Source organism: Anas platyrhynchos, chromosome 5 (genome assembly GCF_047663525.1).
Source record: "Anas platyrhynchos isolate ZD024472 breed Pekin duck chromosome 5, IASCAAS_PekinDuck_T2T, whole genome shotgun sequence".
Classification (NCBI taxonomy): Eukaryota; Metazoa; Chordata; class Aves; order Anseriformes; family Anatidae; genus Anas; species Anas platyrhynchos.
Window position 1 is genome coordinate 64,101,436 of NC_092591.1, and position 21,665 is coordinate 64,123,100.

At 36.3% G+C, this 21,665-nt stretch overlaps 1 protein-coding gene across 7 annotated transcripts in view; it reads left to right on the plus strand.

The window, feature by feature from the left end:
* LOC113840964 (uncharacterized) overlaps positions 1 to 21,665 on the plus strand; it is a 180,927-nt gene that overhangs the window by 117,244 nt on the left and 42,018 nt on the right. For 5 of the 7 annotated variants that reach the window (XR_011809885.1, XR_011809887.1, XR_011809889.1 and 2 more), the window contains 4 exons: positions 1,193 to 1,356; positions 2,085 to 2,214; positions 7,591 to 7,671; positions 15,028 to 15,169. The gene's annotated coding sequence lies outside the window, so the exon portion shown is untranslated. Of the gene's footprint in view, positions 1 to 612; positions 695 to 1,192; positions 1,357 to 2,084; positions 2,215 to 7,590; positions 7,672 to 12,762; positions 13,214 to 15,027; positions 15,170 to 21,665 lie in introns of those variants that run through there. The other 2 variants (XR_011809884.1, XR_011809886.1) reach the window with 2 other exon arrangements.

Below are 21,665 nucleotides of genomic sequence, written 5' to 3' on the forward strand. Positions count from 1 at the left end.
AACTGTTTTGGGACAGGTTTAAAACAATGCTAATCTTGCATTACATGGAATGCTCTTCCATTTTACTTCTTTGTAGCTCTTTGAAAGTGAATAAATGACTTGATAACATTAAATTTAGGAACAAAAGCATCAGAGAACTTGTCACCATTCCTTTTCCCTCACCGGAGTTATAAAAAGTGGTATTCAAATGTGATCTAATTATCCTTGTTTATTGTTTAATATGTTCTGCTGTCTGATTTTTGACAATCTTGCCTATGCAAGTATGCTTACTTAATAACAAAAAAAGCAAAGTCAGTGATGAAGAAGGCTTTTAGCAGTGTGATTCACACGTTTGGGATAAGGGGCTGAGATGCTTATGTCAGTTAATCCTTCACTGGGTGTTCAACAGGATGCCAAACAGGTATGCAGTGCAGTAGCCTAAATGGAAAATATTTTCTCCATTTACTATTCTGAAAGTAAATTAGTTGTTTTTCAGTGAATATGGGATTCATCTGAAATTTACATGCAAGGCCCTTTTTTGAATAAAGCAAGTCAAATCCTGAATTATTCATGGTTTTCTCTCTCTCTCTCTCTCTCTCTCTTTTTTTTTTTTTTTTTTTTTTTTAACCCCAGTGTTTGGTTATCCTGGAAGGAAGGCAGCTAGTTTATTCCACAGGCGCACTCTTTTTGTTGCAATAACGGGAACATTGCACTGGTAATTATAGTTTTAGTAATTACATGTATTCATTTATTTAGTCCTCATCAGAAGAATATTTAAGTCTAGTTTGCTGTTTGTTGGTGTAGTTAGGTTATGAGCTGTAAGCAGGAAAGAGGTCAAGTCTGTTTGCATGATTTTGTCCTTGATTCTCTTTTAGTATTTTTGGGAAACCTTCTGGAGAAAGGCTCTGTCAATTTTAAATAATTCAAAGTCTACAGACCATATGTTTGAACAGTGCTTGTACAGATATTCACATAACAGGGAGAAATTGTATGAAGAATTCTAGCCCTATGGTTGGTTGCAGCATGCTATCACAGTTATTGTTTTGTTTTATTGCTTCATTGATGATTTTAGTGCTTCATTAATGTCTTTCTGTCAAACTAATTCTCAGTGCTACACTTAGAGGACTGCCCTATTTTGTTCTACTTAGAGTTATTTTTGTTTGTTTGTTTGTTTTTTCCTACAGTAAGAGAAGGACTTGTTTTTTCTTCACAGAGAAAATAGAGACAGATTCAAAATGGTTTGAAAGGAAGAAGGCATATTCTTCACTCGTTTAAGCAGATCTGAGATCAAGCTTGTTACTATCAAACCTGAGAATTTGAACACATGAGCGATGTATTAATCCCAATTTCAGATTGTTATCTGACTGATGTGGATAGGTGAGTTAAATTGTTTTACTCATGAAATATTGAACGCTGAACAAAATCCCTTCAAGTTCTTTAGGTTTATGTATATGCTTTTGACCTATTTGAAGAACCCTTCAAATATGCAAAAGTATGTGCAAGTATGTGCAAAAACAGAGTGGGTGACCATGAATAAGACAAAGGGCAAATAATTGTGCTACGTCATGACTAATTGTGTGAATTTTATTAATTTCTAAACACAAAGACCTAAAAGTACCTAACAAAGGTTCTGCTCAAATTGCCATTAATCATATACATAAAGACAAGAAGAGTTTCATTCATATAACATTGTTCATAGAAATCAAGTGACTGTTATAACTCATTGCCAACACTATTAATATTAAGTCTTTTATTGGATGACAGGAATTTATGCTGAGGCTGCATATAATTAGTTCCTGAACAGCCATTTAGCATAAGCAGTTTCAAATATGGCAACCACACATCAATTTCAGTGGTGACTTCTTAACCCTGAAAGCTTAATTTTGTATTTGAAAGTAACCAAAAGTTTTTAAAGGTCACTTGTTTATGTCTGGAATTAATATGAGCTCATAACATCATGGGCTGGATCTTTTATAGGAGTGACCTGGCAAGACTGCTGAAATTGGTGCTAGGATGCTAGGGCTTGCCATCTGACACTATAGGACCTGTGCTTCATAAGAATAAGACGCATATGACATTGTCATTACTCTGTTTACTCCCTATAGAAAAAAATGCTTTATTGATGAAGGAAATTTTTGAAAAGAAGAATAAGGAACCACGTCTCTTGATTGCTGTGGGTTGACAGTATTAATAGATGAACATAAGTCTACTCTTTTGGTGAAAGAAGACCAGAAAGTAAGTGCATACTTTATTACTTAACAAAGCACAATAGTCTCTTTCAAGAAGTCTTGAGGCTGATTCTCAAGGAGCTTGAATTCATCCACTGAATCTTTTCTCACGGAGAAGCTTGCCTCTCAAGGTAACAGGATGAATGAACACTGGATTGTTTGCTTTCTGCCAGTCGTAGTTCACATCTTCCCCCAGTGGTGCATGTTATAGCAGTTATCTAATTGTCTGTTTTAAAATGGAGTATATTAGGCCTAAGATGTTAGTGGAAATACTTTGTGCACTGGTATTTGGGAATGTTCTCCCTTTACTTTCTTCATAAATGATTTATCAGCTGCATTATTGCTTGCATCGTCTTTATTATGCCTCCCAAAAATTTTTTACAGAACCCTGTTTTACTTAAGGGCCACAGAAAAGATGAATGAAGCTTAATATTTCACCATGAATTTACTTGAAATTTGTCAAGTAACTTTCTTATTTCGTAGCCACTGGCACATCCTTAATAGTACCAGAGGGAAAACAAAGAAGGTAGCTCATCTGAGTAGCATATGCATTTATCATCTTGCAGTATGCGCTGAAAAACAGAGGCAGAAAACCAAACACTTTTTCTAGGAAATCTTCAGAACGTGTAACAGCAGGGCTTAGACCTTCATTTAGCTTTGAGGCTCATGACCCTCAGATGCCTCTAACCCTCACTGGCTGGCGTATCTTTGGGTCCCAATTTGTTAAAGTTCCAATGTAACCTACATTTATCTCACTTTAACTCCTTCATGGTTGCTGTGCATGTATTTTTTGCCACCACAAGAAAGTACTACAAGCAGTGATGCTTCTAGGTCCTTCTGCATATTGAGAAGACCTCTGAGTGTGTGAAAAATTATGTATCTACTTAGAAGAGAGTCATTGTTTTCTCAAGACCTATCAAGTAACAATTAATCTGCATGTACTTCCTACTGGCCGATATCCCTTCTTATGGGGTAATTACTTCTGTTTTACCAGGAGAAAGCTGAAACATTTATTCATTATACCTTGTAGAACAGATTGGTGTCAGAACAATGCTTAAAATTTTGGATGTTTTGTCATTTGGATTGATAGGTGCCACCTCTCCTCACAGAAATCACACTGGAAATTGTGCTCAGCATGCCAAAATGTCATGGCCTCTGTCTTTGATGGTGATGTCTATGATGATGAGAGCTGGGGGGGGGGGGAACTGCAGGTTGTTAGGGGGAGTGATGTGAGCTGGAGGGGTTGTTGGGTTACAGATTCGTGTTGTTGCCTCCACCAGACCTGCTGTATACACTGGAACACATCATTGTTTTCCCTTCTGCTGGAAGCAAGTCTGAAGTCCGGTTGCTGGTGTGCTGTTCAGGCTACCCTGCTTGTAGGGTTGAATGAAGGCAGCAAACTCTTCGTGTAGGCACAGTGTGTGCATAGGATTGGCAAGTGGTGTGAACTTCACAGTAGGTAAAGATATGTGACCATCAGAGAAGTGAGATAGTACCGCTTGGCATCAGACGCGTTTGCCTGAACTGTCATGCTGTGATTTGCCAGAGCATTTTCTTGTTGTAGACCATCCAGTGTAGTTTTAGGAGCTCTGAGAAAAAAGAGAAGGGTCAGTGGATTCAAAGGCCTGCTAGGATGTGAGAAAGGTAATGGAATCTAATAGAATCTTTCCTATTGTATAGTACGCATGATTTCTGAAGGACAAGCAAGGAATGCCCCTAGCTCTGTCCTGCTTACAGAATGTTCATCAAACAAAAAATCATTCCACTTGCAACCAACCAGCAATGTGAGGAAATATTCTTTATTATTGTCTAATGTTTCCACATTCCAAATTCAGATTTTTTTATTTTTTTTTTAATATCTTCTACAATTCTGCTGCACTATGTTCTGGTACTCTGCCTCAGATTTCATCTGTGGTCCTCTTTTAATTTCCTACTTCTGTTTTTTTTGTATGCTCTAAGAGGAGATAACTTGTACATCATGGATGAGGCTCAGTACTAATTGTAAGTGGATTGGATCCTTTTGAACACCATTCCCTATCTAGATTTGCTAGCTTTTTCTCTTGTAGTAGGGATTTTGAGTGCTACACAAGCCTTAGAAGAAATTCTGCAATGAAGCATTTGAATTAAAAAGGATTATTAAGAATAACCCACCTAATGGATCATTAATGTTGATTACTTATCAGGACAGCTGAGACTAGAATTAAAGCAGTCAAGTAAACTGTGCAAGAAAGATAAAAGATCCAAAAGAATGAAATTAATGATATTAAAAATGAATAAATAAGAATTCCAGCTTGTTTCCGGTGTTTGCCCATAAACAAATTCTATCAATGAAACAAGAGGATGGAAAAGGGTAGTATTTCCAATATATCTGCTTGGATGGCTAGCAATGCTGCTGAATCCTGGGAGGGTAGAAACTATTTCTTTCACCCTGGACCTGTGGGCTCTGCTCTAGTGCGCCAGGATTACTGAGAGATTGGAGGTTTTTGGGTACCAAATAGCTTGGGAATCATTTCTGAGGTGCCCTTTAGAGGCCTCGATTACAAAATGCTTGACTGATAACGTTCAAGAAAGAGAAACAAATGGGGCTTTCTAGACAACCCGTTAATATGGAACAAATCTTGTATATTGGTCATGCTTTCAGTCAGAGCTGTTCTAAGAGGAAGTACCTGATGATGTTGGTTTGGTTATCAGATGTACAGCTGTACACCTATAAAAATCACAGCATCTGCTGCAATTCAAAAGCAAGGTATTATAAAATTAAATGGCATTAAAAGAATAAAGTGTCAAAATATTTTCATTTGATTACATTTAAAATGCCTCAAAATGGTTCATATTATATTTTTTGAGTATTTCAAAGGGGCTTTTAGGCAGGTAGATTTATCTTCTGTTTTTAGTTATATTTTGGGGACTGATGGATGGAAATGTGTATATGTATGTCCAGTTTTCTGTGGTGCCAATTAATTGCGATTTCAGATTTAAGTACGTCTTTTCAAGTAGTTCATCTTTCATAAAATGGTAGAAAATGCTAGCTCTGTACTAATGAAAGTTACACATTTTATTATAGGTTTTCAAGAAAGTAAAATGTTAGTATTTTCTATGGCTTTATTAAGGTGTAAAGTCAGATCTAACATAGCTGCAGCATAAGATCAGATTTTTTTAGCTGCATTTTTTAAAGTACTTGGAAGATTATCTGTCTTCATTCAATAAAACTGGGTTAGTATTGTGGAGGAAAAATAAATGTCTATAAATATTTAGGTTTATACAAGTGAGATTAATTATATATTGTAAATGTAGAGCAGCTGTTCTGAGTATCTTCTTGTACTTGATCTATATTGAGAACTACTTTTCCCATACTGACAGAACACCAGCATTTCCAATATCCAGCTAGTGCTCTCCATCTTTTCTGCTTCATTTTTATGGGCAGTTGAGTACACATAAGTATTATTATTATTATTATTATTTATTTATTTATTATTTATTATATGAGACTGCTAGGATGCAGACCCGAGACCTGAACTTTTCTACAAACATCTGTTTTGTGCACTCTTGGGAACTAAGTCTGTTATAAAAGCTTCTGTTATTAATGTTGTTTTTGAATATTTTAGAAACATCTCTTCATTGGAGCTGCATTAGAGTAAATTGAGAAAGATTTTATTCAGTCAGTCAGCTACAGAATATGTACTAATTCTAATTAATTACTTAGATTTTATTGCATAATAAAAATACCTTAATGGCATAGTTTGTCTATACCTACTGTATCTGTAATGAAATCTAAAAATACTTAAAAGATTGTTTAGATCAGCATATTCTTCTGGAATATGAAGGAACTGTCTATACTGAAAGCTAAACTGATCGTTGTTGCTTGAAATAATTTTTTCTGCTCTGTAGAAATTCAAAGGTGTTTGTATAGAAAGAGCACGGATTTTGGTATGAGCCTGTCTCCTGAAATTCTTGGTATCTTTCCCTGTCCTACTGAACTAGATATTTTCTCACCTTGCACCTTACCTCCACCAGCCTGCAGGCATGTGGTCTCTACACGACTTGTTTCTGAAGTAGTGTAGTCAGTGTTGCCTGTCCCAAAGGGTGTGTGAGGGGAAGGCAGTGAGAGCAATCTAAAACTGGTGGAGAGACAGGAAAAAGTGATTAACAATCTCTATAGCTCTGTTCCCATCAGTTTGACCCCCCTTCACCCTCATGATGCCCATTAGGTTGTTTAACCATTGAGAAATGTTGTCTGCTGAGTTTGTCTTTCCTAATGCACAAGAGCTGTTTTCTTTTTCCAAAGATATGCAGTGATTGTAGGAACTTGCTTTGTTTTTCAGATAGGCAGTGAGGAACTGAAGTCTCAATGAGCAATGGCATTTAGGCTGTTAGTGCAGTGTCCTGTAAAGGTACCAGAGTTAACTCAAAGCTGTCTTTTCTACTGATAGTAGTTGTGGTGTTTGTATGTCAGCATTTGAGCAAACTGTCCTAAAGAGAAACTTCCTTTGGGTGCCATGGTTGTTGGGTCTTCTGCTTCTAAAACCTGGCAAAGTATTTTGGAAGCATACCAGGAAGTTGGGGTACTTTGACAGATGGATTGAGTAAGTTAGTGGGAACAGTTCTGAATTTTGCTGTCACTCTTCTGCATCCCAGTCCTTTGCTAGAAGGTTCTGCCCCAGAACAGTGAGTTGTGTGTCAGCACTTCTGCCAATCTCATTCACAGCTTAGTATTTAAATAGCTACTGATACATAAGCTGTGAACTTGAATAGTAGGGTTGCATGCATGTATGTTGCTATGCTCTGGAGTGGGGGCAGTAATTTCCTGCAAAGGAGTGAGATGGACAGCTAGGAACCTAATGTCCTTTGAAAGTGATACTTACCCACATCAGTTATTTAGTTGGAAAAACTTTACAAAATGTTTTCGAAGTAACTATATGATAGTGTTCCTTGTGTTTTCACTATTGCTGTCTTGTGGGTTAATAAAGAATAAAAGAGAGAAGAATTGGAGTGGGGGAAAAGATTGGGACAAGATAGAGACTGGAATGCTGGTAAGGACAAATGCTGCTGTTGGCAAAGAGGTGATATGTTGAGTGCATGTTGATAAGTGACATTTATGGGTTATGAAATATCTGCAAAAAATGTCAAAAAAAAAATATTGAACCAGACATCTTCCAGTTCTGGTGATCTGTGAGCAAAACATCCAAAACCCTGTGATTTACAAAAATGAGTCCATGCTTCATTGCATGATACTGATCTAATGATGAGCTTTCAAATTATACAATGCACACTTCTGATATACAGCTGTGCAGACTGAGGGATTTTTATTCTGAATTTCAAATTTGCCTTTATTTCTTCCCATCCCTGTCCCTGTCTAATTTGTGTTCTTTCTTCCCCCATGGAGACTTATTCCTTATTAAAGAAGATGCGAAGCTCAGAAAGACTCACAGGACTAACTCCTTGGAGAGGATGAAATAAGAACAAGGTAAGCGGAAGGATTTCTTTGTCCAACTGTAGCCAGTAGCCAGAGTCAAATTAGGAATTGGAAACTACTTTCTAGAAACTTGCTTTTATGAGCTGTTGGCAGTCTGACCCACAAGATCCTTCTCATGGCCAGTAATAGCAGCAGGAATTTGAGAATAATTATCATGAATGAAATGAATATTTATAACCAGTTACTGGAGAAGAATGGAAAAACACATGCCACTTTTCCATCTTCATTGTTTCTAACTCATTTGTTGTGTTGATATACCATTTCCATTTTATTTCATGGTAACATGAATTGTCTTTCCCTTCTCTGCTTATGATTTGTAGTTAATCCTGAAGTCATAATTATACTTCTTTTAAATTCCTCTAGAGAAATCATAGTGATTTGGATGAGGATCAAATGCAATTGTTGATGAACTTAGTCTGTGGGAGTATATAAGGTTTTATAATACATGCTTTACTGATAACAAACTTGATTTTTTTTTTTTCCGTGCTAATTGTATTTGAGGACAGCTAGCTGGCCAAGAGAAACACTGTTTCTCACCATTTTCAAGAATTGTAATCTACTCCTTGTTTGCTAAGGGATGAAAATTATAATGATATTATAGGTCTTGAATATCGTTCTATATGAAGTAAATTTGTACAAGGGAACTACAGAGTTGTGGACAAGCTTTTGTGAAGGCCGTTTTATTCTATGCCATTCCTAGTTTCTGTGATATGTTTAAAAATAATGTGCATCTTCAGCCTTCTGTTCACTTAAGAAATTCACATACTTCTGTCCCAAAGTCTGAATATGATCCAGAAAGCATGTGTTCCCTTCACAGACATAACAGCAGGAACTCATTGTAACATTTCTACTAGGGCATTCAGTATTGTTTTGGAAATGTAGAGGAATTATCTGGGTATGTGCCATTTTGATGATTATGCCATCTTGCTTGTATGGCATATGTCAATGTCTATCTTCCCTTGTTGTGGTTTCACTTTATTACTCTAATCATGAACCTTTCATTTTGCCCCCGACAGTGCTGAGAAATGCAAATACTCATATTTGATGTGTGAGCTTAGTTACCTTCGTGTTGCTGACATCTTAGGATACAGCCCAAAGGTCTGCCTGAATACTGAGAATAACAAGGGAGGTGGGGTAGAAATGCAGGTGTGTGGAGGGCACATCTGGAGAGTTCTGGAAGAGTCAGTACTGCCATTTGCCACTGCTTGCTGTAACTCAGTATATATTCACAATAACTTACTTCTTGTGTTTAAACCTTGCTCATGCTCTACAGCTTGGTAGCTGCTTTCCTTTACCCAAGAAAGCAGTTCAGCTTGACACTTTTCTTCTTCATGAAGTGATCCTTCTAATACTTCTAAGATATTTTTTCCTGCTTTTTCCTAAGCTCTTGAAAATTGATCCATCTCTACTTAGTGATCAGATCAATAGAATGGATTATAACTAAAACTGTATCTGGGTGTTCAGAACGGAGCCAGTTTATACGTTTTAAAGAGCTGCAAATATCTTCCATTGACTTCAGAATCATTGATCCTGATGCACTTCCGAGAAGAGTACTATCAGCTTCTTATTTTTTTATGTAAATGACTATAGATAGTCAATATATGCTTATTTTGAGGTAAAGCCATGTGTGTTTTTTTTTTAAGTGTCTGTGTTCTCAGAGTTTTTAGTCATAATTTTAGAGGAATGAAGGGCTAAGCACATTAGCTCTGTTTCTAAATATGTTAAAAGTTTGCCAATCTGTGAAAGAAAGGTTAAGAGCAGTATAATCTTTGAGATTAATTGGAATGATGGAAAAATATAATTTATTTGAATGTCACCAGATAGCAAGGTGCAAGACAAAGAGCATGCAATGTAATTCAATATCTAATGATCACAACAAGGCCACAACAGTACAGGAATTATAAGGATTGAATGAAATCATTTTTTATTTGAAGGAAATCATGTTTGTTCCTAGCACATGTTGCAAAATATACCTCCTCTGTTTTCCTGTTGATGTGGATCAGCAACCTGTGTCTCTGAACAGAATGGCAGCTCCTGCAGGCAGTGGTATAGCAAAATAGCTCAAATACTGTATAGTTTCTGGTTGCTTGCTTCAAAAATGATGTAGAAGAAAGCTACTGTCTACCAAAGCCAGTGAAAAGAGATGAAGCTTTCAGGAACTGTAAATACAAGTTTTAAAAAATTAGATTTCTGTGTTTTAAAGTGAGTAGATATTTCAAATCTCTTTGGTTTGCATGCCCTTGTGCTGATTAGTGATATTGTAAATGGGGAGAACAGGGAATGACCCAGCAATTCAAGTGAAGGATCGTGCAAAAGGTCACGGTAATAAAGTTTACTGCCATTCTTCAGAGGTAAATGAGGTATTAAAACACCGGCTCCTCTTCCTTGTGGCAAAGATAGAAACAAGTGCAGGATGTGCCTTTTCTTGTTCACATTTGATGTGAACAACACAAACTTAGTTCATTCTCGCCTTCTAATCATGTACTTATCAGTGGCTTTTTAAAAAGAAAACTTTAGTTAAAAAAAAATCATTTTTCTGTCCTTCAAGCTGTGAAACTGCTAAGACAAGAAAGACAAGGGAAAGCTGCTTAGATTTAAATTTATTCATGAAGGAAAAGCTAAAGAAACCTGGGACTAGGAAGTTGACTAAAGGAAACTAACACTTAGTTAAATATTCTTATGGCTCCTGCAGATTATTAAAAAGCATATGGCTTTATGAGCTAACAGTCTGGGTCCTGTGGATTTGTGCTATTAAGCAAAAGAGTTCTGGGAAAGGAAAGGGAAACTGAAGGCTCTTTTCCCAAGACTGCAGCTGCCTGCTACTTAGCCAAGCTTGATTTTATTCAGTCTGAGTGTTGTCGTAGATTTCTGAAAAGTAAATCTTGGAAGCCTGCCCAGTTCATCAAAAATAATTTAAGGTGCCATGACAGAGGCAAGGGAGCTTCTCATTATTGTTTCCTGTATTCTATGATGTTGGCACACTTCCTGAAATAATCTGAGAATTGCAGACAATAATATTTTGGAGTGCTGATAAATAGATCTCAACAATGAAATTCATTTCTTCTTTCCTGGGTTTTGGTAATATACATTTTCCTCAATAAATACCACTTTTTCTGGAAACTATCTCCTTACTCCTAACAATAACATCACTATTTCAAGCATTTCTGTACAAAGAGAAAATATACCAGTTAGCAAGACATGGAAAAAAATGTTAATACTCTTAGAAACAGCTATGGACTGTCAGCCAGGGATTTTAAAAGCACAACCTACTGAGCTGTAGATTCTTAAAATAAATAATTTGAACATTTCTTTGTAGTAAACACATTTTTTTTGTTCCCTGCAGACACTTTCCAACTGAACTTGCCAGTGAGAACTACAGGAAATATTTAGGAAGTAGGCAGATTTGTAGCTTCATCCCTAGACACGTAGCTTCTTTGGGGAGAAGGAGTCTGAAGAATGCAGTCTTTTTAAGTGCTTCCTTTTCTGATTCTACAAACATGAATCATACTAAGAAACCTAATTTGATATTAAAAATTAAAAAAAATTTGCCGTGTACTCTGCAACCACCAGTACTTTGAAAATAATGCTATTTAACTTGATCACAATAGATCTGAATATTTTTGTTACAAGTGGTCATCACATAAAAGTAAAGCATGGAAAGTAACACACTTGAAATTCTTTAAGCTTAAGTGGTAAAATCATTGACTCTATCATCTCATTGAAAATGTCAACTGTTTAAAAATTGAGCTGAAACTAGAATTTTGGGAGTTCAGGGAGTAAGGCACATGAAGATTACTCAATCAGAGGTTCTGTGATGACTCTTACAATAATAAGAGAGCAATATGTTCATTCTTTTTCTACATTGTTTAAGAAAATAAGAATGGCTCTGTTGCATGGGTCCATCCATGACCAGAGGAGGGATGTAAGAATAAAGAAAAGCTGTAATAATACCATCTCTGACTACCCTCCCTGTCTCCGGCAATTTGACCAGACTTAGATAATTTCAGTAATCTTCAGTTGTGTTCCATTTCAGGAATTTGTCTAATCTTATGGAAACCTTGTTCTGAACCTGTAATGTGCAGTATGTTTGCTAATTGTTGGCCATTATCTGAGGCTGATGGTATAAATGAAAAAGATTACGTTTTCATTTAAGTACTGCACCCCCTTACCTAAATAATAAGCTTTCTTCAGTGTTTGTAAAAGGATGGGGTATAAACAGAGATCAATCAAAATAGTTACTTTGACTTGAGAAGGCCACATCTGGCACCTGATGTAATCTTTCTGTAAATTACATGCTCTGGACCTGGTATGTTGACAAATCTGGAACTCTTTGTTTTGTGATTAATTGTACAGAAAATCAAGTAAAGCTCAGAAATTCTTCTGAGACAGAGTAAAACAAATTATCAAGAAATTGTTGCAGATATCTGTTTGGATCTCTGTTTTAATTTAGTTTTAAGTACCATGCTTACCAAGAATACTAAGGAGTCCTAGGTAACCACCTGGAAGTAGCTAACAGTGGTCCTCGTATTCTTTTTGGGTGAGGCAGTTTGCCAGTCTCCCATCTGTAATGGAGCCACAGACAAGGTCTGTCTCTAGAATTACTCTTCTCTCTTGCACTAATAGTGCTTTAATCTTTGTATGCATTACGAACCCTGTGACTGTCAGGTGTTGTGTTGAAATTACCTGGTTTAAATTTCATTGTTTTGCAGGTGACATTGTGCCCATTGTCTTTCAGAGACTCAGAACTCATGTGCAGCTGTGTAGAAAGCTCTGTGGTGGCTAACTTATAAAGCTGTGTATGGTCAAGTGTTGAATTCTCATAGATTAATCTGTAGGTCTAGAGCAGTCAGCATTGTGGTGCAAAGCTCTGTGAAATCCCCTGGCTGGTATCTTTGTCAGAGAAGTGGGTCAGGCAGGGACAGAAAAAAGAGTATTACATATTTGAAGGATGTGAAGACCAGGGAGTGCAATTGTTTATTGCATTTACTTCGCAGTATACTGCAGGAAAAATTATACGGGAAATGTGGTTCAGCAGGGGAGTAAGGAGCACAGGGTAGTTGCCCACAGTGCTGTGCTCTAGAACGGAGTAAGTTCTGCCAAGTGGAAAAAAAGATTCACAGGAAACGCCTAAGTCTGCAGAAATACATTTAGAATGATGTTTGCGTCAACCAAAGTCATTTGCCATTTTGAGTCCACATCCAGCAAAAATGTTTATCATAACATAAACTATTTGTCAGTGTGCTTCCTGATCACTTGTTGTGGGTAGTTAGGGCCTGGCGGCCGGAAGATGTGGCGCTGTACGGAAAGGTGGAGCCCCTCCCTTGATGGACAGCAGCGTGTGGCCTGTGCTGTAAGCAAGCGGAGGTGACGCTCTGGGCCTCGGCTAGATAACCCCATGGGACTCGACAATAAACGCCATTTGCCATCCACCACATTGGTGTCTGTGAGCCGATGGACCGAGCGGCCTGGGCTTGGCCGCCGTGCCGTTCCTGAACCAGGTCGCCGCTGCCCCCTGAAGGCAACACTTGTGCAGGTTCTTCTACTGCTTCTTTCTTTGCATTTAATTCCTGTGCTTCATGTGTACAAAGATTTCCCAACCCATGAAATTTTAATACAAAGTTGTTTTTTTTTTAATAAAATAGGGAGAATTGTAAAGTTTTCAAGAGAAAACCATAATGGTACATTAATTAGATCTATCTCAAAAGCAAAACACATGCTTAGTTGTTTTTAAAAACTGAAATTAATGGCATAATTTATGTGTTTGACATTAGATTTCTAAGTAAAATAGTAATTCCTGGTCAGTCAGTTATATACTCTTGATGGAGTCAAAAAAAGTGAAGAAAACAGCCACACACACCCCCCAAAAAATCAAAACAAATCTATTAGCTGTTATACAATCGAGCCATGTGGCATTAAATATGTCATTAAAGACTGATAACTTCTTGTATTTCATATATCAAGATTCCTACCTTCCTTTTCAGTGGCAGCCTCTGTTACCATTGCAGTGCTTAAAGAAATCTCTTCTACACCTCAGAGACATACATGTAATTACATTTAGGCCTTGAGCCAGAGATAAGTCTGTGCCAGCAAAATGTTTCTTTGTATCCTGAAAACATAATATCAGAATGGTATTAACTGTGATGTGTTAACTGTGCTAACTACATGTGATAGAAGTAAATCTAGTAGCCTTATTCCTCCCCAAAGCAAATGGTTATCTGATTGATGCTCCAAAGAATTGTCAGATTTGATAACCAGAGAAGAAGATCTTGATGACAAAAGTAAATTACAAGTTCAAGCCACCAAACCAACGAAAGATGTTTAACATTTATAACTAAAATAAATGAGATGATTCCTATATTGTAAACTGGATTGAGGTCTAAAAGCTTAAGCTAAGTATTTTGGAAAGACATGGATTTTACTTCCCATTTACATAAGGATGAAATGCTTCTATCAGGGGAAAAGATGGAAGTGACCTTATTAACTTGGCCCTCTTGTGCATATATTAAACTCACATATTTTGATTATTCTTGTCAACATTATAACAGTATATTGCTAATTAGTTTATAAAAATAAGACATCTCCTTGCTTAAGCTTTTGTTTCTGTTTTCATCAGGAAAGAAATTTTCTGTTTTCATCAGGAAAGAAATTGGGTTATAGTGAACTATACTGAGATTACAAATGTCAGCTATAGAGTTTCTTCTCTGAGTACTTACAGAAGTGATCAGACTTTCTGCGTGGACAGTTCTTTCCAAATACAACTTTTCCATCTTAGTTATAATAAAAGTGATGGATGGACATAATAGAGAAGAGAACAGAGTTTTCTCCCATGTACTCACTGAGTTTTCTGTCCATCAGACCAGACAGAGGAAAAAAGTAGTTCAGACCATCATTATGTGAGTGTTCCCAAAATGGAAGGTGGCACATGAAAGGGAAAGATGGACCACATAAAGCCTGCTCTGATTTTTGGGTGCTATATAGTGGGAAGATGGGAGAGGGAGAAGAGTGGAAGGCAGAGAGCTTTGATTTTAGTTCTACCAAAAATAGGTAAACTTTAGGCACCTTGGCCTGACCTGTTTTCCTTGAATGTAGCCTAAAGACATAGTCTGGATGAATGTCACAGCCTTCAGCTAGGAATGTTATGAAGTTTCTGTTACCATAGTAACAAAATTTTTTAGGCAAAGAGAAGCATATTGATATAACTTAAGTACGCATATAAGTTCTTGTAAAATGTGTGTTTTTTGTTTTTTTGCTTTTTGTTTTTTGTTTTCCTTTCATTGTGTTTCCCAACTAATATGGTAATACTTATCTGTTCCTCAAATTTAAAAAAAATACTTTATTTGCTTCTAGCTTAGCCTGGACTGTGTTTAGAGTGATTTCAGAACAACCGATCGAACCTGAAGTGTTCCACTCCTTCCGGAATTGACTAGTGTGACTATATTTTCTTGAGATGGCTGGCTCTCACGTTTCTCTTCCTCAGGACATCTGAATGGTAAGCAAAGCTATCTCCACATAGCTACCTGACTTACATGTGAAATTGATAATTTAGGGGTTGGTAAAGAAAGTATCTTTCAATGGTCACTGTTAGCCAGGAAGTCTAGTTAGTTAGATTCAGTGTACCTTTCTGGTGTCACTAGACTTCTTGTGACTAAGACCATAATATTATATCTAAACGAACTGGGATTACTAGAAAATACATTGCTCATATGTATGATTAGTATCATTGAAATCAATGCAGGAGTTTTGATAATCTGCATACGTGTATCAGTGCTTCATCAGAGTTACATTCACAGAACTCAAATGAAAAGACATGTTTAACTGTCATGGGGGAAACCATGATCCCAAGATTTGTAAGCTGAAAGCCTACAAGATAGAAATGAAAGCCTTTGAGAAAGACTGATGGTATTTGATATTTTTATTTTGTTTTGTACCACTAAAAGTGCACATGGCTTGTAGTAAAATTTGGGAAAGGAAAAAAAATTCTCAGCCTAAAATCTCCTAATGCTGCAAACAAAATACATAGTACAAACTGATCGTGGTTTTCTCTGCTTTGCTAAATCTTTGAAATTGAACATACATGTTTGTGGTTTACATGAAAGAGTGTGTGTACATATATAGAGAGAGACAGAACATAGATTATAGACATGTGCTCTTTCTTGCTGGAATAATTTTCAACTAAAATTGTGCATGTTCTTGTTTCAATATACAAATTGGATTATATTTCCATTCAATTTGAAGAAACTAGTGCTGTTCCAGCAGTCATAGAAACAGCAAAGAACAGACTGAGTATAACCACCTGCAGAAATTCTGAATATTGAATACAGTTTTCTTAAGTTTCAACTTATGTAGGAAGGTAAAAAAGAAAATTTCAGAAGAAAACTTGGTTAGCAAACTACCAAAAATATCTGGGCAACAGGGTAGCAAATGATTGGAATTAATGAAAAGGGTACTCTGTGTTGTTGTCCATCCTCTTTCAAATAAATATTGAAATACAATATGTGAAATTAGTAAAAATAACTCTGATTTGTAACACTCAACCATTTATAACTTACAAATGAGACAAAAATCCAATTTGCCTTTGCTCTTCTGCAATTAGATAAAAACTTCTGTAATGAGCATATGGTCTTACCTTGATGTCTTCTATTTATCACCAAAGTGTAAAGATTAAGTATTAAACCACTATATTAGGTATTTACATGGACTCTGCAAATGTATTAGCTATAAGCATAAAATAAATTAACAAGCATATTTCAAATTTGTACTTCTAAATGCTGCAACTACAGGTACTGCTGAAGTAATTGCATATGAAATTAGTAATTGCATGATTGTGTGGAATTACTTGATTTGGTTTGCATGCTTGACTGTGAGGAATTATGCACATGAGTCAACCTTAGTAAATAATTCATACCTTGTCCTATAGGTAACTAATTCAATATTGTTGTTCTTTTTTTATTTTGCGGTCTGTGTAGGAACACAGCATTCTTTTGAAATTAGCTGTCTTTCAATAATGATTACCGACATCTAGGAATAAGTTTGGGTTTGCAAGCTTTTCAGTGCATAGTAAATATTACTCATTCAATATTTGACTAGTGTTGGTTAGTTCTAAATGGCACCACAAACCTCCTCTCATTTTTCTCAACTGATTCAAATAATCCTTGGGTGCAGGGTACTGATGCGAATACACTCTTTAAAGACTTGTTTCCTGCATATATTTAATATGCTTCCCCTGCCTCTAAATCACAGGCCTTGATGTCCCAGGGGGGTCAAAATAATTAATAATGGGATTAAAGATCAGCAGCTTGGTTATTGACCATAGCAAGCATTTACAGTAAGAAGTAGTACTTGAAGAAATGTTTTGATGAGTACCGTGGTAGAATTTGGCTTGAGATAAACAATTAGGTGCCTGTAAGGTTCACAGTATTTTAGGGGATCTGCTGCTATAAATTGGGCAATTATTGATAGGGTTGACTACTGGGACTTGTCAATAAAAGACAAATTTAAATGAGACAGTTCATTGGAAAAATGTCACGTGAAAGGCCCTTCCACATCCGTGTTCACTAAACATTTCAGAACCTTGGGACAAAACTGAAAAAATACTAAATATTGAAAAGGATTTTATTCCTGTTTCTAGGAGACTTGAAATGTAAAAATTGGACAGCCTTTTCAGAAACACCTAGCAGTGTGGTACAGTCTTCAAACATCTGAAAGCAGTAGCAGGAATTTGGATTATTTGTATTTATCACCAAAGTGTAGTTTTGTCCCTATCTGGATTATTTGCAAGATTTTCATAACCAGGAAATATATCAAAATAGAATTTGGTGTTAGACCATTCAATAACAGGGTGTTAATTTCTCAGTCTTATGTTGATATTGCATGAAACAAGAACTGTACAACATTTTCACCTTGATATTATTTATTTATTTATTTCAGAAGTAATCTAGGTAGAGGAATGGACCATCTTTGTAAACTAACCCAAAACACAGCATAGTCATCTTTTCATGGATTCTGGCTCTCCTTATTGAATAAAACTCTTAGTATAACAAACTAGTGTTAATTCTGTGCCAACAAGATCATGTGTACAAGCATACTTGAATTTCCCAGTATAAATGCAGGCAAGAGTCAGCTTTGTCCTATGGTCTGCAGTTTAGTAATATTGTTAAATTCAGATTTGACTCCTGTTCGTTCTGGTCTGGGAGCAGGCTTAAGACTCTACAGCTGAATGTATTAAGAAAAATACCCGAAGTTTCTTGACAAACATAGCTTCCAGTGCTGAAGTATCTGCTTTCCTGTGCGGCAAAAATGGATGCACAGACCTGTGTCCTTAAGAGAGCTTGGATGGAATGCCTTTGCAGTACTGAGTCCAGAATACGATGGGATACACTGGGAAGGATATAACTATGTATCTACATCCACATATAGAATTTTCTTTTAACAGCTGCTACAGTTACAATACTTTCCCTAATTAATAGTGAAAACAAACAAACAAAACAAACAAACAAACAAAAAAAACCCCTTAAAATATTATTAATATAGAATGGCTCTGAGACTTTGGGCTTTACTGGGAGAGATATTTCAAGTGAAATATCAAACAAAATCAGCATTTGCATAATGAAATGTTTGTAGGCTTCACTGAGGAATGATGAAATTAAATCTAAGCAAATTCTGAAATAAGTTTCTAATTTCAAAATTAGAAGGTGAAGGAATAATCTCAGAAAAGTCCTCAATTTTGTTGCTGCAGTTCAGATGGTGAAGAGACCACATCGTTGTGTATCAAAGGACTGAGAGCTTGCTGCTCAGAGAGCTCTCAGTTCTTATATAGGGCACTAACTACAAGCTATAAACACACTCGTTTTGAGGTAAAGAAATATTCTGTATAACATGTGAAATAAAGGAGGTCATAAAGATGCAAAGTGTCAGGTATTCATGGTATACAATATTCTTGAAACAGTGGATGCCTGCAGCTGTGGCCTTATGTTTCTCTTACTTAAGTACTGCATGTCACTACCTCATATTCTGTGTAAAAAAATAATAGAATTTAGCATTTGCTAGTGCTTTCAAACTACAAACTGCTTTCTGAATGTTACATTAAATCACATCAATTCTCTGTGATGTGACACATTTATTTATTATAATCTCATTTTTACAAGTAGGAAGGGTTAGTCCCTTTTCAAGAGAGAATAAGGTAGAATAAATTGGCCAAAATCACAGTAAGATCTTGTGTCAGCGGACAGTAGCAGAGTGTGAATTTTCAGTTTGATCTCTCTAGATTGATGCTCAGCTTTATAAAATTGGGATGTATTTTAGTCCATAAAAATCCTATGCATAACAATGTAGAAATTTATTTTACATTTTAAATTTTCTTAAAAATAAGAAAGTATCTGATGCAAAGTCATCCAGTAAAAGATGGGTTTTTGCTTTTGAGTATGAATTGGTCTATTTGTGAAGAAAGTTGTCATGTATATTGAAAATATCTCCAAGCATTTTGTTGTCATAGCTGCTTAGCTTGAAAACGTGCATTTTATTAACAGATTTTATCAACTCTCCAGGCTGCAGTCAGGAAGTTCAGCATAATGCAACTGACAGTTATAGGTACTTTTTCTTGAGGGAACATACTCCACCTATGCACTTTCTTTCAAGGTGCCATTTAAGAAATTGCTTTAAATGTATGAAATGTTTGAATAGTTTGAGTCCTAGTTTACTCTGAGATTGCTTTCTTTCCTATTGTATAGTGTCAGGTTGTATTATTATGAGTATGGAGAATATCTAGCACAAGTGGATCTGTAAAAATATTTCAAATATTACAGTGTAATGTTTTGTTGTTTGGGATTCCCACAGAGAAAGACATCTAATTCCTTCCTGTAGTTTAACAGGGAGGAAATACTTTCCATCTTCTTGTGTTTCCCAATTTAGTCAAATTGTGTTTTCTTTTTGTTTGTTTGTTTGTTTGCTTTCACTGAGTGTTTTTATTTGAAACATCATGAAACCATCCAACGCTTCTGTGTGCTCTTCATGTAGATTTTATTACCAATACAAGTCTAACACTTTATTTATGTTACCTTGTTATAAAGCATCTTGAGGAATAAGAGCTACGTATGCTCAGTGACAGTCCGGATTGCTGGTTTTGAATTTGAACCACTAAAGGGATAAATCACATAAACCACATAAATCAGTTTGCAGGCCCTCTTGGTATGAAAATACTGCAGCGAAATTATTCTAACCTGCTGTAGATAAAGTGAAGCAGTTTAGAGAAATCTTCACAGCCAAGGGAATCTTAAACCCAGTGAAGCAGGAGGCTATGAAATAATCCCCAGGTTAGGAAGAGAGGTACGTAAAATAGGATTTTCCTATTAAAATAGGAAAATTCCCTCTCCTACTTTTCTTCCTCTTCTACTACCATTAAAGCTATACCTTTCTGACCTTTCCCAAACACAAACTAGAGTATATTTAGTCTGGATTACTTTGATCATCTGATTTACGATATGGCCTCAAATAAGAGTGTCAGTGCTACTGAAGAGGAGGGAACTGAAATGCAAAGGGAGAAGTGAGTGCTCAGGCACAGGAAAATCCAGTGAAGGGATGAAAGACACAAAATCCTGATGGCCCTTGAACAGGAGACCTTTATTGCCATTTTTCACCACTACATATCTTTCCCCATAGCCCCATGCTCTGTCCGCGTGCCCGAATGTGGCATACAATTGGTTAGAGACCCTCAGACACACACCTTGAGCCAGCCAGCATTTGGCCACTCCCCAAAGCTCATCTTTAACACTGTAGCCAAGTTAATTTATCTCGACCTTGCTCAAATTTTTGTTTCTACTGCCTATTTCTTCATAATCTCTAATTCAGGGACACGTGAAACAGTGCAAAGCCACCTGCGAATTCCTTTCCCACAATCCTGGGCTTGGTAATCCAAAGTCCAAACACTGGAATCAACATGTGAAGATACTACAACTGTGATGGTTTGTATGTCACTTGGTTTGGCACTACATCTCTATCCTTGATACATGCAAGAGGGGCAGGTGATGACCCATATCCTGTCCTTTCTCCTACAAACCATAATCTCCTTAGAGAAGGACTTTGTTTCACTGTGTGCTTAGAACAAATTGAGAACCTAATCTTCTCTGGAGCCTCTGTGAAATGTAACAGATCAAGGAAAACATTTATCTAGGATGAAAGATATTTGGAAAATGTAAAATGTAATTTTAATAATCCAGGTTATAAAAATTCTAATTTTATGGAAAAATATCTCATAAATGCCTTCCCATTCACATTTCCCATTCGATTTCTGCTACAATGTTTAACTTCTGTTATTTTGAACTTACCTGTTCTTAGAAAGTAGCATGACGAGTGAATATAAGCTTGTTTTAACAAAGGAAGTTTCTGTTGATATCCTTACATCATTTTCTTAGTTTGCAGAAACATGCACCAATGTTTTATGAAATACTAGGTACCTTGTTACCCGATCTTTTGTTGACTCTACTCCATAAATGTGTATAAGGAACCCAGCAGAGCTACCTATGTGCTCTGCAGAGAAATCATTTGATTTCTATTAGTTTGCGTATGTGTTTAGAAACAAGGCTAGTATTCTGCTCATCTTTCTTTGAGCTCTGAGGAGAAAATAATATATGCAGAGAAGCTTTTCCAATTACAAATTATTCCAGTTTTTCAGCTGACTGATTTGAGGCTTGATATTCTGTCATGATTCAAAGATGAGGTTAAACAAACCTTTCTTTAACAGCAGGTAAAGTGATAAGCAGTACAGTTGAAGTGAGATGATACCTGCAACTTCAGTGGGATTTTGCATGTAGTGAAATAAATTTTGACAGTTACTATGAATTTGAGAAGCAGGCCAGAGAGATAGTGAGAAAGACACTAAAGCTTTTAAAATTTACTTTTTTGAAGTTATTCTGTACCAAAGTTGGAGAAGGCAGGGGGTCAACTTTATTTTTTCCCTCCAAAATTACATGTATTTGAGATTGAACATATTT